Genomic DNA, 12,329 nt, shown 5'->3' on the forward strand with positions numbered 1-12,329 from the left:
AATTGTTATTGAATATGTCAATGCTGTTGTAATGAAATGCTTCTTCTAATTATGTGGTTATTAAATAAATTTAAATATAAATAAATAATAAAATAAAATGTTGTGGTTGGTGGAGAGATGGCTCAGTAGTTAAGAGCACTGGCTGTTCTAATATGATGCAGAGACCTGAAAGTTCAGTGCCTTGCCACAATGGGAGGAAGATCATCCCATAATGACACCCTCCAAGGCTCAGGGACTTTCGTGAAAGAGGTTGGCGGAAAGAATACAAGAGCCAGAGGAAGGGTGGAGTGTTAACTAGAAATATCCTTCTACCGCTATGCCAGCAAGCTATAGTCACACCTCCTTCCCACTTCATCAAGGAGTCAGGGGGGGGGGGTCAGTTACCCCTTCCATACAATCAGTCAACCTTAGCTGTATGTGGGGAGAGGGGCAAAGGATATGTAAGCCGAGAACACCAAAAGGTGCCTCTCTCACCATTTTCTGTGGCTGTTGGGTGGTCACAGACTGTATTTGAGTGTAGACTTTACGGCACATCCATAAATGTGGGGTGCCCACTCTTCTGTAAATAAACTCCTACCCTATGCTCTGTTAAAAAATAATAAAATATTAAAACTTTTTTTTTAATTGAAAAAAAAGAGCACTGGCTGTTCTTGCAGAGGACCCAGGTTCAGTTCCCAGCACCAATATGGCAGCTGCCAGCCATCTATAACTCCAGTTCCAGGGCATCCAATGTCCTTTTCTTAGCCTCCAAGGGCATTGCACAGGTGCACTTACATACATGCAGGGACAGCTTGTGCTTAACATGTGGACAGCGCTGTGTTCAACCCCCAGTGCCAAGCAAAAAAAAAAAGAACCTAAACAGAGGGAGTTATCAGCATATAAATGGTCATTAAAGAATAAGGAGGGAGAGGAGGGAAGAATGCAGAGGCAGTTGGCTAAGCGAAATAATCAAAAGAACACAGCAAACTCCAAACTCCTTTAACATAAGTTCATTCTAAAGAGATGAGGAGGGCCTCATTTAGGATATTAGCCACCTAGGTTGTTTCTAGGTTGTGGGGACAAAGTGAGGAGTGAGGAAAGCCTTGGTATTCAAGAAAAAGGAAGCTGTGCACACATGTAGCATGACATTTGCAAGAAACCACAGAGGTCTCCCTGTCACCAACAGGCCAGCATCCTCTTCCCTGCGCTAACACACACAGCTTTATGAATCAGTAGATACTTAAGATTCACTACATTTTAGGCCTTTCTCTAAACTTCAGTAACATTCCACTGACAACCCCCAGGCCTTACACTGGGAGAACCTGAACTGTTGTAGAGAACACAATGTATAAAGAAACTGCTGCTGTCTACATTTCTAGAATGAGGTCTCACTGGCCCTCTCAATCCCAATCTCACGTTAGAAAACCACACAGCATTTTACACTGGCCCTGTCAGCCTGTAGGTCTTCTTGGGTCATTTCTCTCACCCTATGTCCCTACACTGAATATAGAGTTGAGTTTAACAAAAGCTCACATCTATTATGCCCCATTATGTTTCTGGTATCTAACACTGTACCTAGAACACAGTAGACAATCAGTTGGTCAGATGCACAGAAGGAAACTACTCTCCAAAAACAAGCAGTCGGATCTCCCCATGGGAAGATCCAGAGGCAATGCTTTGTGGGTGAACAGTTTCATCTAGTGACCTAAAACTAAGTTTCTTTCTAATATGCCAAAGGAAAACCAAAATCATGTCGACAAAAGAATATTTTAAAACTACATATTCCAGGAGTTTTAGGACTGTAATTACTGTTTGCTTAATCTGATACTTCTGTAATTTAAATACTGTAAAGTATTTAAGGGCTGAGGAGATGATTCAGTCAGAAAAACGCTTACTACCCAAGCATGAAGAACTGAGTTCAGATTTCCAGTACCCACATAAAAGCCCAGTGCTGCAGCCTGAGTCTGCAACCCAGCACAGCTGGATCCCTAGAGCTCCCTAGCCAGCCAGTCTAGACAAATCAGCAAGTTCAAGGTTCAGAGAAAGACTATCTGAAACAAAACATAAGGTAGAGGACTGGAGAGATGGCTCAGCAGTTAAGAACAGATGGCTGTTCTTGCAGTGGACCCAGGTTCAATTCCCAACACCCACATGGCAGCTAACAACTGTCCTTAATTCCAGTTCCAAGGGATTCGACACCCTCTTCTGACCTCCGTGGACATTGCATGACATGGGTGCAGGTAATACACTCGATACACAAAATAAAAATAAAATATTAAAAAACTAAGGTGGAGAGTAATCAAGGAAGACACCAGATACGACCTTTGGGCTCCACATACATGTGCACACATGCATGTGCACCCACATGCACATACACACACACCATACACCATAAACAGTATTTAATTTCTGTAAATGTTAACCTTTAGAAAATATAAAAGAAATTGTTTTTTCTGAATCAAAAGATCATCCAAATTCACGTTGTGAAGAGGTTTTTTTATAAATATTCTTGGAGCTCATGAAAGCTTGTTACAGAAAAGCATTTTGTCTGATGTTCGAGACAAGGGAACATACAAGTTGTCCCTAGGCGCAGCTGGTCAGAATGGATCTGTGCCACGTTCTAGCAGTGAACGTATTTTCATGATCTCATTCTGAGGACAGCTTTCAGCTGCTCTTTTCAGATTCACACAACTCTAAGCTCCACTTCATTACTTTTAGATTTATTCTTTAACTTATTGTGTGCATGTGTATGATGGGGTGTGGCACTCACCTGCCACAGCACCCACGTGGAAGTCAGAAGACAGGTGTGGAGTTGGTCCTCTCGTTCCACCTTTGAGTTCTGGGGCTCAAACACAAGTCTCCAGGCTTTCAGGGCAGGTACCTTCACCCACCCATCCATCTCACCAGTCCAAATTTTAGATTTCTATGATCTGAATAGCCATGAAAGAGTTATCAACAAGGGGCTAGAATGATGGCTCAGTGGTTAAGAGCACTGGCTGCTCTTGCAGATGACCCAAGTTCAATTCCCAGCACCCACATGGCAAGTAACAACCGTCCATAACTCCAGTTCCAAGGGATCCTACACCTTCTTCTGAACTCCATGGACATTGCAAGTCATGGTGCACTTACATACATGCAGGCAGTACACTCATAGTCAGAAAACAAAAATTTTTTTAAGTTATCAACTAGTTAAATGTGAGCTTCTAAACTAGGAGACTCCAGTATTTCTGCCATGCTTTTTATCTGCCAAGCCCATCTTCTTAAGGCCACCTTAGGAGCCTTCCAATTTTTTTTTTCCTGGTCTTTTTGAGACAGGGTCTCCCTGTAGACCCAGCTGGCCTGAAACTCACTATGTAGACCAGGCTGGCCTTGAACTCACAGAGATCCACCTGCCTCTGCCTCCCAAGTGCTGGGATTAAAGGCATGCGCCACTATGCCTGGTAAAGCCTTCTAATTTTTATTTCTTTTTGTAGAAAGTGAATTTATATCTTGTCTTTTAAATATTGAAAATTAGACTGGTGACCATAGTTTGTGCTACTAAGTCCTCACTTAATTTAGTAAATTTTAAGTACCAACAATTCAGACATCTCAACAAAGATCCTAAAATTTTCAGCTTAAAGGGTAATTGTGACTTGTAACATTTGGTCTGGGGTCTATTCTTTTATTATTTAAATAGCTACTTTTTAAAATTCCAGAATTAAAGACTTTTACATATTAAAAGTATAAAACGCCTAGAAAAAGCAAAGTTAATCAGCGCAAATTTACTAGAACACAAAATGTAGTATATTTAACAATGTATCTTATTGCATAGATTTTTTTTTTTTTTATGTTGTTTGCTGCTGTTCTGAAACAGCCTCACACAGCCAAGGTGTAAGTTATTCTGTAGCCCAGGCTGGCCTGGAACCTATGACCCTCCTGCCTCATACTCTATCTAGTTCCACTATGCCCAGCTAGGAATAGTTTTCAACAGATCATTTGAAAGTGAAAGTCGCCAGCTGTGGTGGTACACATCTTTAGTCCCAGAACTTGGGAAGCAGATGGAGGCAGATCTCTGAGTTCCAGGACAGTCAGGGCTACATAGTGAGACCCTGTCTCATAAAAAGAGAAGAAGGAAAAAAAGAGAGAGAGAGAGAGAGAGAGAGAGAGAGAGAGAGAGAGAAAGAAAGAAAGAAAAGTTAAGGGTTGGAGAGATGGCACAACAGTAAAGAGCTCTCGCTGCTCTTGCACAGGTCACAGGTTTGGTTCCTAGCACCCACATGGAGGCTAACAAGAACCAGTAACTCCAGTTCCAGTGGCTCTGACTAAACCTCATCTGGTCTCCATAGGCACTGCACTCATGTGGTATACTTACAGGCAAGAAAAACACTCATTCATATAAAAAATAATAAATCTTAAGTGAAAAGTCAAATGTATCCATGCCAAAATAACTCAAAACATAACATTTAATTATACATCATAAAACCTAAGTATGATGGTTCCTCAAAAATTAAACATAGAATTACCAAATGGTCTAGCCCCTTCAAAAGAAGGGAATTTGACAAGCACTTGTATACAGATGTACATAGCAGTATTATTCAGAATATCTAAACAGTTGAAGCCATCTAAATGCTCACTGGCAGACAAATGGGAAAACAAAATGTGGTAAATACAGAATATACTTAGCCTTTAAAAAGATTCTCTGGGGGACTGAGCAGATTCTCTGACTCAGAGGTTAAGAGAACTGTTTGCTCTTGCGGAGGACCTGGGTTTGCTTCCCAGCATCCACATGGCAGTTAACAACTGTCTGTAACTCCAATTCCAAGGCATCTTGACACTCTCTTCTGACCTCTGCAGGCACTGCCATGACATGAGTACACTTACATACATGCAGGCAATACACTCATACACATAAAAATACTAAGTTTTTTTTAAAACTATCTTCTGGGAGCTGGGGAGATGGCTCAGCAATTAAGAACACTTGCTACTCTTACAGAAGGCCAGAGTATAGCTCCCAGCATCCACATGGCAGCTCACAGCCATCTGTAACTCTAGTTCTAAAGGACCAGACACTGTCTTCTGGCCTCTGTGGGAACCAAACACATGTGGTACATAAACATATATGCAGGCTAAGCACTTATATGCATGGTAAAATAATAAATTTTTAAAAAGATTTTCTGGAGCCAGGCATGGTGGCACATGCCTTTAATCCCAGCACTTGGGAGGCAGAGGCAGGTGGATGTCTGAGTTCCAGGTCAGCCTAGTCTACACAGAGTTTTCCACATCAGCTGGGGCTACAGGGAGACTGTCTCAAAAAGACAAAAAAAAAAAAAAAATTTCTGGGACATGCTGTAACACAGGTGAACCTTCAACACATTATGCTAAGTATAACAAGTCAGACACAAACCAGCAAGTATTGTATGATTCCACTTACACTAGGACTAGAGTAGTCAAATTCGGAGACAGAAAGTAGAGTTATATGCAGTGATGCACACCTGTAATCCCAGCACTCAGAAGGCTGAAGCAGGAGAATCACAAGTTGGAGTTACACATAAGGAGTGTGGACCCTGTCTCCAAAAGTAAATAAAGTTTTTAAATAGATATACTAGAGACTGCAGAGATGGCTCAGCAATTAACAGTACTGGCTATTCTTGCAGAAGACCCGGGTTTGAATCCCAGCAACCACATGGCAGCTAACAACCATCCAAAACTCCAGTTCCAGGGGATCTGATGCCCTCTTCTGCCCTCCTTGGGCACTATGCCCTTACACACAGGCATACCACTCATACACATAAAATAAAAATAAAGTTTTGTTTTGTTTTTTGTTTTTGTCTTTTTGAGACAGGGTCTCCCTGTAGCCCCAGCTGTCCTGGAACTCACTATGTAGACCAGGCTGGCCTCGAACTCACAGGGATCTGCCTGCCTCTGCCTCCCAAGTGCTGGGATTAAAGGCGTGCGCCATCATGCCCGGCAAAAATAAATTTTAAAATAATTAAAAGTATATACTAATGCCAGGTATGGTGGCACGTGCCTTTAATCCAGCACTCCCAAGGCAGAGACTGGTGGATCTCTGTGGGATCAAGGTCAGTCTGGTCTACTGTAGGTAGTTCCAGGCCAGCTGGGGGGACAGAGAGACCCTGTCTCAAAACAAAGATAGACTAAGGCTGGAGAGATGGCTGGTTCCATGGTTAAGATCACTGGCTGCTCTTGCAGAGGATCTAGGATCAATTCCCAGAACCCACATGGTAGCTAAATGTCCTTAACTCCAGTTCCAGGATATCTGATGCCCTCTCCTGGCCCTGTGGGCACTGCACTCACAGGTGCATTTACATACATGCAGGCAAAACACTCATATACATAAAATAAAAATAAATCAAAAAGTTTTTTAAAATAGTTAATAGTTGCCAGTAGCTAAGAGAGAGCAACAAATGAACTGTTCAATGGATGTAGAGGATCAGGTTAGAGGATGAGAAAGTTCTACAGATGAAAGAGCCTCCTTATCCAAAAAAAAAAAAATCATTAACACTGTAAGATGTTATGATTACAAGCAGAGCACTTGCCTAGAAACTGTTAAGTCTCCAGATTTGACTTCCAGCATCACAAAGAAAAAATAATTGGCAGATATTGGTTTTATGCTTGGCATACATTAACAATATATTTTAAATACACAGTATAGTAGGAATCTGAAGAGAAGGGAAATTAAATACCTTCTAAATAAATGTTTATGAGCTAAATCTTAAAAGGCATTCTAAGAAAACTGTACTTAACTCTGCATTCCAAACTGGTTAGATGCTTAATGATATTTTTCCACACGTTAAATTCTTTTAATGCAAAGAAAGGATAGAAAATTAAAGTCATAATGTAAAAAGTATGGGAAGGGTAAGAATTTTTGTCCTAAATCTTATTTCCTAAGCAATCTATAAGCTTTCACACACAGTTACGGCAACATTTGCAATGATCTAAACAATTAAATGCATTTTTGTTTTAGAAATTCAACACCAATAAACAGGTTCAGTTAATCTAACCCTAATTTTGGAGTTGAGAAAACCAAAACTCACAAAATCAAAGTTACTTGCAAACTTTGACAGCAGGTCCACAATGACAGTCTAGAAAGTCTAATCAAGGGGCCAAATACTGCAATTCATTTCATAAATTTCAAGTCAGTAACTGAAATTAAAAGCCACTAACTCTAGTCATTGTTCCTGTGTGAGCACTAAAGATGAATCTAAATTTCAAGCTTTATTAACTGAAAATATATAAAACTTGTCCATTTAAGAAAACAGTCATAAGACCTGTTTCAGGAAGCACTCTAGCGCTGTTTTAAGTTATAAAATAAAGTTTAAATAGCTTAACTCTTCACTTGGTGAAAATTTTTCCTCTAACTTCCTCAAGAAGGCTATGCCCTGATAATGAGCATTATTTTTATTTTATTTTATGTGTATGAGTTCTTTGCCTGCATGTATGTAAATGCACCGTGTGCATGCAATATGCATGGAGACCAGAAGAGGACATCGGATTCCCTGGAACTGGAATTATTGTTACCCGTCATGTGGGTGCTGGTAACAGAACCCAGTTCCTTTGGGAAAGCAGATAGTGCTCTTAACTGCTCAGCCATTTCTCCAGCCCCATGAGCTTTACTGAAGGAAAAATAAGTCTGCCATGCTTATATCACATGACAGTCTGCAAACCACAGAAATCAAAGCTACAGCAAGTTGCTGTTCACATAATTAACATTTACATCACCTCCTGCGTATTAGTCAGAACTCATGCACTTGAATACACACAGACAATAAAAGAGCAACTACCCACTTAATCGGTATTCCATTTGTTTGATGAAAATTAAACAGGCGTCATGGCTTTTCTTTATCAAACTGCTTAAAACTGTATTTTTATTTGCTTCAATAATCAAGAAGGAACCCTTAGATGCACTTCTGACTTCAATTTCAACTTGAGAGATTCTGGAAAGCATCTACAGAAGCAAAGGGTGGACAAGTCTCAAACTAGATAAATGTTTTAGTAATAAAAATACTAACAAGGAAGTTGATGGGATTTTACCTTTTCACAATAAAATGTCTTGAAACCTTGGACAAAATGATTTTAAGTTTCTCCCACTTGACTTCATACTTGAAAATTATCTTGCAAACCAAATTAAAATCACATTATAATGCTGATACATCACACCTGTGCATTATAGAAATTTCTTTTTAAAGGGATTTTTTTTTTTTCTTCTGAGACAAGAGTCTGACTATGTTGCCCAGGTTGGCCTCCAGTTCCTGGGCCCAAGGGATCCTCCTGCTTCAGCCTCTTGAGTAGTTAGGACTATAGGCTTGGGCCTTCATGCCTACTCTTAAAGGAAAACTAAACACAAAGCACACATGTGGCTTACTTTCCACTGACACATGATAGGGAAGTGTACAGTAAGGACTACTTTCACTATATAGGAATTTCTTATTTGCAAGTTCATGAACAAGGGAACAGGGAGGAGCCTGGTAAATTCCCTATTCATTATCCTTTCTCTCCTACAGCTCCTTAATACTGATAGTACCACTACATAACTGGGGAAAGAAACAAAATGAGGAAAACCTCCCTAAGTCTAGTGATCAAGACCAATGAAGGCAAAAACCATGGCACCAGGAATCATAGTACAGACACAATGTAAGACACACCTTTTCATAATCTGTGTTTTTGCTATGTGTGTGCATGTTCATGCATGCAGCACGTGTGGAGATCACAGGAAAACTTTGGGTATGGATCTTGACCTTCACCTTGCTTAAGAAAGGGTGTCCTGTTCAGGACTGCATACACCAGCTAGCTAGCCTTGGACCGGAAGCCTTCAGGGATTCTCTGGCCTCCACCTCCCATCTTGCTCCAGCAGCACTGGATTAGAGTACAGGCATACTAAGGCACCTGGCTTTACAGTTTCCAGTGACCCGAACTCGAGTCCTCACACTTGTACAGCAAGTCATGTCCAAGCCATCTCCCCAGCCTTCTCAGTATCTTTTCTGAAACTTCATTAATGAATCATTAGATTAAAACTACACTGGTGTTTAAACCTTCTATTTCTAGGAATGCAAAGAATTCACAAATCCAATCAACACATAGAAAAGCAATGACAAAGTTCCATTTAAACAATTCAAACTTCTCACAAGCAGGGGCTATCTTCTCTGTATTTCACCACTTGATTTCACCTTTTTCAGAGAGTGCTTATGAAGCACAGCTTCTTATGTCAACAGATAAGAAAATGCCACAACAGGCCTGGTGAAATAGTGTGCAATCAGAATCCCAACACTCAGGAGGCAAGGCAGGAGAATGGCCAGCCTGGGCTAATGAGACAAAAAACAAAGATTACCACAACAGAGTTCCAACTAAAAAGCACTGTGATGAAACGCACAGCTATCTGTTGAGAGAAAATTTAACATTTAAATAGACACTGCACTATGTTATCCCTCAAAAGAGACTGTTCTTTTATTAGGTTGTTCTTCTATAACAGTAACGGTTCCCTTAATGGAATCCAGGGGAAGGAGAACTTGAGACTGCTGCCCAGTTGATGTGAAGGGTGTAAGCACCGTTAATAATACCTGCAAACAAGAGTAGCCTCCGGGGACAGGATTAGCCAGCTGCCTTACATTTCTGTTGATGCACAATGAACACTTAACAGTGGCACCAGATAAAAGACTTCTAAGAACCCTACATTGAGATACAGCTATTTCCAGTAAGTCAATTTCTAACCGCTCTTATTTTGATTACCAGCTGCTGAGCGCTGTGGGAGTTTACTGTGCCAGGGTCAAAAGAAAGATAAGTTTTGAAAAATGAGTTCTACTCTCAGCTTTCTCCCTGTAGGTTGTACGTGGAGCCCACCTAGCAGCTCAGAATTAGGGGATTAAAGAGGGTGGCGTTTGTAGCCATTCCGTAGTAACAGACCATTACAATTTCAGCTGAGAGATTCAGAAGTTATCAACCAAAGGGGAAGGAGAGAAAAAAAAAAAAAATCACAGGGTTAACAAGCGAACACTGATGGCCCTCAACTTGAAAACTTCCCAAATGCTAAGAGGTGGGGATATTCCAAACTCTATATCCACGATGAATCTTCTAGATTCATTACTGACTGCAAAGCTATCTAATTCTGTAATCGACCATCCTCACAAACTGAATGGCTACATCTGCAATATTCAGGCAACTGAACGCCACAATTCCAGCTTCTTCAAGCCACCCTGACACCTGCAGAGTCCAAGCAGAAAGCCCACCCAACGCCTCCTGCGGTCACAGAGCAGAGAATGGGGAAGGAGAGCGGCCCTCCGGGTTTCCGCTCAGCAGCTGCGGTCATTCGGCTAAATTCCCTTCCCTTTTCCGTCCGCGTAGGAGAATCCGCCAGGCGGAAAGAGGCACAGTGGTCACATGGGCGACGCGTGACTCCCACTGTCAATCAACGGCCGGGCGGGGAGGAAACAAGTTAGGACGCGCACCGGAGCAGGTGAGGCGGGCGCGCGGCGGACAGCGCGGAGGGGCTCTGGAGACTTTCCAAACCAAGTTCCCGTGGTGCCGGGACGGCCTGGACGACAGGCCGGAACCCCAGCCCCGAGCCCCGGGCGCCCCAACACCGAGCCCGCCACACCTGGGAGCTCCCGAGGCGGCGTCTTCACAGGCTCGGCGTCCCGACCTAGTCCAGAGACGCGCCGCGGTCTCAGCTCAGCGGAACCGAAGGTAGCGCGGCTTTGGAGGAACGCCGGCCCACCAGGCTTGTTGGCTCCCGACAGGCACGTGACCAGCGCGGGTCACGCCCCTAGACGGCACGCCCTCTGGTCACGCCCCCTTGACTACGGCCCGGCCCGTAACAGTCTGGAGAGGACCTGGTTGGGGGAATGCGGGCTTGGTCCTCGGCATCCGCAAGGACCGTACCTGCGCGCCCCTCCCACCCACGCCCCGAGGCTAAAGAAGCAGGGGATCCGACCTGGGAAGGATCGAGCCTGAGCTACATACTGTAGGTTAGTGCTGTGCAGACTGGATATTAGACATCACCCAGAAGTCCAGATTTTTTTTTTAATTTTGCTTTGGTCGTGACTCGACCCAGGTGAACTTAATTGAACTAAATTAGCTGCACCTTTTTCTTTTCACGCGTCTAAAGACGACGGTAAAATGTCATATGGGTGTAACGGTTAGAATATAGGTATGCTTGAAGGATGCATAGAATTAAGAATTTACAAATTTCCCTTTGCTTTTCCCCCACTAAATCTTTCATAAACAGTCCACCTTTTCATGGTAGAGTGACCGATTGGTGTAGAGTTACCACAGACCCTATAATGTCAAGGCTCAAACTCATAATTACAACTTTTTGAGAAAGATGTATGCATAACTCAAAAGACAGGAAATTACACATTAATTTTTCTACTTTTAATATTTTGAAAATAAACTTTCTGTTGCAATAAAAAAAGAATTAACAAGCATCATTTTAAAAGGACCTGTAGTTCTTTAACACCAGTCAAGTCTAGAAACCTGTACTGAGAACCTGTTACACACAAGTTGCTCATTAAACTGGGTGTGATACATCACACGTGTCTGCCAAATGTGACAGATCTTTAAGAATGATGTCTTTGGAGAACAGAAGCAGCCTTGCTTGAGTATTGCAGGCTGACATCTTTTCTTAATAAAACAGTGCTGACTGGCACCATGTTTCAATTATGAAATGTGTGGTAGTTAAGGCAGACCTGTTCCTCTGTTTTTTTTGTGGGTTTTTTGTTGTTTGTTTGTTTGCTAAGAATACTGAGCTTGCTGGGATGGTGGCACATGCCTTTAATCCCAGAATTTTGGGGGCAGGCAGATCTCTGTGAGTTGGAGGCCAGCATGGTCTCCATAGTGAATCTAGGCCAGCTGTGACTACAGGGAGACCCTGTCTCAAAAAGACCAAAATCATCATCATCATCATCATCATCATCATCATCATCATCTTGTGTAAACTTTTCCTGGGTAGATGCAAATGTCTACTCACCCGCAGGTAGGGCATCAACAGCAGACCAAAGAAACACTTCTACCACAGTCCATCATGGTGAACCCATGAGTTTATTGGGCTTACTTACAGAAGCATGGGTTAGGGATTACTTGCAGGAGTGTAGTGAACCCCCCCCCCCCCCAGAGCAGCCACATCACCAAAAAGTCTCACCCCAGCACAGATGACAACTTCCCTATAGCTGCATAGATGGACTTTCCCATTCAGTTAACCTCCCTCTCTGTGTACTCTAGCACCTCTGAAACCATGTACAGCAGAGGCAGAATTACATACAACTGGAAGATAAGTGTAGAAAAGAGAGGCTGGAATCTCAGATGAGAGTCTAAGGACCCTCTCCATCCCCTTCTGTGAGGAAATGTCAGCAGGCCTGATG

The 12,329-nt window shown here is 42.4% G+C and overlaps 1 protein-coding gene across 4 annotated transcripts in view; it reads right to left on the reverse strand.

Annotated features, from left to right (window-relative positions):
* Window positions 1–10,689, reverse strand: part of Osbpl1a (oxysterol binding protein like 1A) — a 262,262-nt gene extending 251,573 nt beyond the window's left edge. For 3 of the 4 annotated variants that reach the window (XM_029570706.1, XM_029570705.1, XM_008847619.3), the window contains exon 1: window positions 10,568–10,689. The gene's annotated coding sequence lies outside the window, so the exon portion shown is untranslated. Of the gene's footprint in view, window positions 1–10,418; window positions 10,436–10,567 lie in introns of those variants that run through there. The other variant, XM_029570704.1, reaches the window with a different exon arrangement.
* Window positions 10,690–12,329: the final 1,640 nt, after the last annotated feature.

Source organism: Nannospalax galili, unplaced genomic scaffold (assembly GCF_000622305.1).
Source record: "Nannospalax galili isolate Female #2095 unplaced genomic scaffold, S.galili_v1.0 scaffold162, whole genome shotgun sequence".
In the NCBI taxonomy this organism is placed as follows: Eukaryota; Metazoa; Chordata; class Mammalia; order Rodentia; family Spalacidae; genus Nannospalax; species Nannospalax galili.